We start from the raw sequence: 6,000 nt of genomic DNA on the forward strand, positions 1-6,000 counted from the left end.
TTTTGTAGTTCACTTTTTGTGTATATGTGAACGCTTTGAGCACATGTATGAACTATACAAATGCCAAGTATTATTATGATGTACCTTGATGGTTCAGATCACAGTCCAGCATTCTTTGCAAGAATCACAGTAATCAGTAGACAGCCCACCAGAAATGGACCAGTCATCTAACAGTAGAAAACGTTCTACTCTCTACCCACTCCTGCTATAAATCACTGCACTAGTACATAATTCTTGGGGATGGGTTGTAGCAACTGAGGAACCAGTTCAGTATCAGCAGCCTTGACTGATACTGCACTGTATCAGCCACTTCATAAGAACAGCCCTGCTGGATCAGGCCCAAGTCCTATCTAGTCCAGCATCTTGTTTCACACAGTGGCCCACCAGATGCCTCTGAGAAGCCCATAGGCAAGAGTTGAGGGCATGCCATCTCTCCTGCTGTTGCTCCCCTGAAACTGGTATTTAGTGGCATCTTGCCTCTGAGGCTGGAGGTGACCTATAGCCACCAGACTAGTAGCCATTAATAGATCTGTCCTTCATGATTATGTCTAAGCCCCCTTTAAAGCCATCCAAGCTAGTGGTCATTACCACATGCTGTGGCAGAGAATTTCATAGATTAATTATGCACAGTAGGAAAAAAGTACGTCCTATTGTTGGTTCTGAATTTCCCGACCTTCAGTTTCATGGGCTGACCTCTGGTTCTAATGTTGTGAGAGAGGGAGAAAAATTTATCTCCATCCACTCTCTCCACTCCATGCATAGTTTTATACACCCTTAATGTCTCTTTGTAGTTGCCTCTTTTCCAGACTAAAGAGCCCCAGATGCTCTAGCCTTGCCTCATAAGAAAGGTGTTCCAGGGCCCTGATCATCTTGGTTGCCCAGACAACATATATTTGGTGCAGGGAATGGATCCAGGCACAGTCAGTGTCTGTACCCCTATGTCAACAAGAGCCACCATTGCCAGATGTGGCAAAGTGGTATTAAAGGAAGTTCTTGCCAGGCACATAATAAGGTGAAGAATATGATTGATAAATTGATTGATTGATTGATTGATTGATTCATTCATTCATTCATTCATTCAGGAAAAGTATAAGACACTCATTAGTACAAGACTCTCAGAGACACATTTGTCCCAAAAAGTGTGATCCCTGCCTTCAGGCTGCAGCCTAGTTTGTGGGTTGGTGAAGGAAGAAGATTGAAATTCTGGTGGAGGGTGACTTGACTGGCCCACCACTGCCATGTTGCTTAGTCCATCAGCCTTGCACTGATGCACTGCAGCCTGGCTGAGAGGTAGCAGAGCTGGGTGAGAACTGCATAGCTTTGGCCTACCTCCAGCTTATATAGAGAGGAAGTGTTTGTGTTTGTTCCTGAGGGAAGGCTGTAAGGTGTTGAGGAGGTGGGACAACGGCTAATCCATGCAAAGGGTGGGTTGTCAACCACTCTTCCAGGTTGAGGTGGCCTTGTGCTGCAGATTATATGATGCTCCTTCCTCCTGGAGTATGTTTTGTCTTAAATTCATCTGGGGAAACTCAGAAGTCTCTGCACTTAGGGAGGTTCATGGCAACAAAGTTTGAGAACCCCTGCCCTAGACATGAGCTAAGAAGGACAATTGCGCATACAAGCTTTTGTATTGTGTCAGAATGACAGCACATGCTTCTGGAGACAGTCCATGGAACGGTGCCTGGAACATGCTCCATTAGACAATGCCAGATTGCTGAGAGTATATCCTAGTAAAAATGACTGGACAGAAAAATTTAGAAGAGGTGTTTCAAAATGTATGGGGTTGCTGTCTGGGAATTTGACTCCAGAGGAGAATTTCATATTTAAGTCTTAAGCAAGGAGCAGCCTCGGGTCACTTTATTAGAGATGATGTATCTCATGCTGATGAACTTGCAATGAGCTGCCCACTCAACAATCCAGTTAGGTGGAAGAATCCGGCTACTAAGCCAAGTTAGCCCCATTCATGTTAGAGAGAGTAGGATAACTTTCATCCAAGATAGTGGACTATTGTTTCTCCTAGCTCTGTATGTGTCTGTGATACAGAAAAATATCCTGAGATAAAAGGAAATACAAACTGGACACCATAAGAATGTAAGAACAGACCTTCTGGATCAGGCCCAAGGCCTATCTAATCCAGTACCCTGTTTCACACAGTGGCCCACCAGAAGCCTCTGAGAAGTCCATAGGCAAGAGTTGAGCGCATGCCCCCTCTCTTGCTGTTGCTCCCTGCAACATGTATTTAGAGGCATCTTGACTCTGAGGCTAGAGGTGACTAATAGCCACCAGACTAGTAGCCACTGATAGACCTGTCCTCCATGATAGACCCTCCATCCCATGGCACTGTGTGAAAAAGTATTTCCTTTTGTTGGTCCTAAATTTCCTGGTCTTCACTTTCATGGGATGATCCCTGGTTCTAGTGTTGTGAGAGAGGCTGAAAATTTTCTCTCTGTCCCTCTCTCCCCATAGGCACCTCTTTTCTGGACTAAAAAGACCCAGATACTGTAGCCTTGCCTCATTAGGAAGGTGCTCCAGGCCCCTGGTTGCCCCCTTCTGCACCATTTCCAGGTCTACAATGGCCTTCTCAAGATACAGTGACCATAACTGTACACTGTACTCCAAATGTGGCTGCACCATAAATATGTATAAGGGCATTATAATATTAGCATTTTTATTTTCAATCTAACCTAGTGGGGTAGTACTCACCTTCTTCTAGTGTTTGTTGTCTCCTTATTGATAAAGTAGTACCATTTGCGTGCCTCCCCACATATTTCCCCGCTAAACCCCATGCAAAACTCCTTTTATATCTGTTAGCAAACTCTTGTTTGCAAAGCTCTGGGTAGCTAGGTTCTCCTGCTCTGAGCCTTGTTTTCTTAAGAGTGGCTTCCAAACTGAGCCACCTTTGGAATGTGGCCCTTCCCACAAGCATTAGCTCACCTCCAGCTAATACCCACCCTCTGTCTCTCTAGGTGCAACTGAAACTGCCCTGCCAAAAACAAACCCCTAGCCAGCCAGAAATAAAAAAACTAGTAAAGACTAGCCCTAACAAATTTCCTTGCCTTTACCTCTTGTTTTATTGTTGGTTTGTTGGTTTGTTTATTTATTTGCTTGCTTGCTTGCTTCTTTAGGAAAGAAAACAAGGTTTGCTGCCTCCCCTGATCTGAGCCTTTTCTGCTTAAAAGCTGTTTCCAAAGTCCAGAAACAGCCACTGGAGGAATACTATTCTGGTAATGATTAGGGACACTTGCTCTCTCCCTGCTAAATATAAAGAGAACCACCATGTGGAAAGGTGCATCTTTCTCCTATTTCCCTCACTCCTCCCTGCAGACAGAGCATAAACAGAACAGATGAAGGGGGCATGCCTTCATCTCCTGATTTGTAGGCTTTCCAAGGCATCTGGTGGGCCACTGTGAGAAACAGAATGCTGAACTAGATAGGCCTTGGGCGTGATTCAGCAAAGCTCTTATGTTCTTATGACACTGCTCTATCTACTCACTATCATAATGATTTTAGAAGAAACAAATTCTTACTCCTCATGACAAGCAAACCAACCTCTATATTATTAATCCCTGTAGAAGGACCAGGAGGATGCGTGGGGATGAGGCAAGCTCTGCCCCCACTGCAGCAGCGACCAATGTTGAGCCCAGAGGGGGTGACAGGGCAGGAGGGAAGAGTGAGCGCTAGGAGGCGGTTCACGAGACTCCACAGGGGTTGTGGCTGAGGGAGGTTGCGGCTGAGGGAGGTGAATGGTTGACCGGCTGAGGGATGACAAGCAGGGAGGAGAGGCACCTTCAGGAGCCGCTGGGCTGCCCGACGGCTGACAAGCGCCAGACAAAAATGGCGGCCTGCCGCCCGGTGAGATAAGAGGCTCTGTGCGGGGTCAGCAGAGGTGTGGCGGGGTGGGAGAGCAGGAGCGACGGGCAGGAGGTGGGGGAGGGCAAGAGAGACTGGGGCAGGAGGGACTGGGGCAGGAGGTGGGGCGGGGCATGGGAGGGCAGGAGGTGAGGCAGGGAAGGGCAGGGCAGGGGAGACTGGGGCAGAAGGTGGGGAGGGGGATAGCAGGAGAGACTGGCGCAGGAGGTGGGTGGAGAGGGCAGGAAAGACTGGGGGTGGGATGGGAATGGGAGACTGGGACAGAAGGGGGCGGGGGGCCTGAAGGTGGAGGGACTGTACTGTTGCACAGATGCTCTGTGTGGGGTCAGCTAGTGTTTCCTTATGGCCAGCTAGGTAGAGAACTCAACTAGAATTGAAACTGGAAAGCACAGCAAAAGAAGATTTAAAGGATAATGTCTAACTTCCGCCTAGAATAGAAAGTTTTAACTTTTCAAGGGTCATCATGATACTTCGCAAGAGGGCTATTCACATGACTATCAACATGAAGCTAGGAGGCATGAAGCCCAGCTTTGCGGGCTCATGAGAACCCACTCAAATCCCTCCAGCCCAGCTCACTCAAATGTGAGTGGCCCAGATCTTGAATCATATTCTTTACTGAGGTAGGGTGAAAATAGGAGCCATCCTACCTCAGTGTATTGTTCATGTGGGTCCCTAGGAGTCTCTGGGAGCAAGCAGCCATGTTTGCAATAGAGAGCAGTAGCTACAAGAGCTGCAGTCTGTGAATGTGCCGCTTTGCCCAGCGTACTCTATGGTCCTTTGCTAGCAACAGAGGTGCACCTAGATAATTTTGGAGCCTGTACCTAAGGCCTTTGGAGGTTCCCCTGATGCAGGTTAAGCATCATTTTTCAACATGTAGGTTCTTGAGGGCACAAACTACACCACCCAGGACAGACTAAAGAGGATTTGGGGGGGCCCCGGGGGTATGGAGGTCCTGGACTTCAGCCCTAAAGTCTAGTAGTAAGAGCACCTCTGGCTAGCAATGCCTTCAGGAAGGCCAGTCCTGCCTCCTGTCTCTTTGTCAGGGGACAGCTGATGGTGTAAAGCGGGCTTCCAGTCATCTGGCAGTGCGAAGCATGATAGGAAGGTTTTGCCAATCCTTGCAGCAACTGAGAACATAGCTGCCATGATAGTCTGGGTGCTGAGATTGCAGATCCAAACAGAGAGTCTACTCATCTTTTGGAAACAGGTTAGAAGCTCTTTACCCCCACAAACCAACCCCCATATGATCACGTGCAAGGACCTAAAGTGCCCCCCCCCACCGGATCATTTAAGTAATCATAGGGCAAATGTGATCATGAAAAATCTGCCTTGAGTTAAGGGAGATCTAGAGTGAGTAGACTTTTGAAGCCTTCCTACTGAACTTTTAGAGGTAACACCTGCACTACCTGCCATATTTCTTTTCAACTACAATTATTCCCATTCTTAAAATGAGCTGTCATGCTTTAAATGATGGCTGTCATTGTCATGTGACAAATGAAAAAGCAAATTCCCCCCCATCCAAAAAATGGTCATCATGGGGCATTCTGGGGCATGCGTGAATCAGGTGGGGTGGCAGGCCAGTAATGCCCATGCTTTTTAGAGCACCATTGAAAATTTAAAGCTCATCTTAAACCATAACTCTCATTAAACCAAATGTTTTTGGATGACTGATTAGACTTTATCAATGAATATACACAGTGTCTTGAATAAGGAAAATGAGTATTATGGGGTTAGTGTATTAATATGTCAATGCTATATAAAGAGGAGGAGGAGCGTGAGTTCTCAGTCAGGACTAGTAGAGCAGAATGGAATACCCAGAGCAGGGGAGAGTTAGAAAGACTTACGAAAGGACAGTGGCGTTTTTAAAGGTCCGTTGGCAAGAAGCTGACGACTATATCAAGATTGGGAAGTCTTGCTGTCTAGGAGAAAAAAGAGGATTTCGTGAAGAGGTGTAAAGGTTAGGAACGAATCTGATGAGAGGGAAAACAGTGCAAGTTGGAAAGTTAGGTCTGGATGCAGTTTTCTCTTGGTTTATTTCATAAGGAATAAACAGTTCATTGTTAGATTTCAGCACAGTAGCAGAGCTCAACATTGTCTACATAGACTGGTGGCAGTTTCTCCAAGTATTTT

The 6,000-nt window shown here is 46.6% G+C and overlaps 1 long non-coding RNA gene across 1 annotated transcript in view; it reads right to left on the reverse strand.

The window, feature by feature from the left end:
* The window catches only part of LOC128345946 (uncharacterized), a 54,179-nt gene extending 48,394 nt beyond the window's left edge, over positions 1 to 5,785 (reverse strand). The window contains exon 1 of the long non-coding RNA XR_008316711.1: positions 5,715 to 5,785. This is a non-coding gene — a long non-coding RNA (uncharacterized LOC128345946). The remainder of the gene's footprint in view (positions 1 to 5,714) is intronic.
* Between the last annotated feature and the right edge of the window lie 215 nt (positions 5,786 to 6,000).

The sequence above is a fragment of the Hemicordylus capensis genome, chromosome 1, assembly GCF_027244095.1.
Source record: "Hemicordylus capensis ecotype Gifberg chromosome 1, rHemCap1.1.pri, whole genome shotgun sequence".
In the NCBI taxonomy this organism is placed as follows: domain Eukaryota; kingdom Metazoa; phylum Chordata; class Lepidosauria; order Squamata; family Cordylidae; genus Hemicordylus; species Hemicordylus capensis.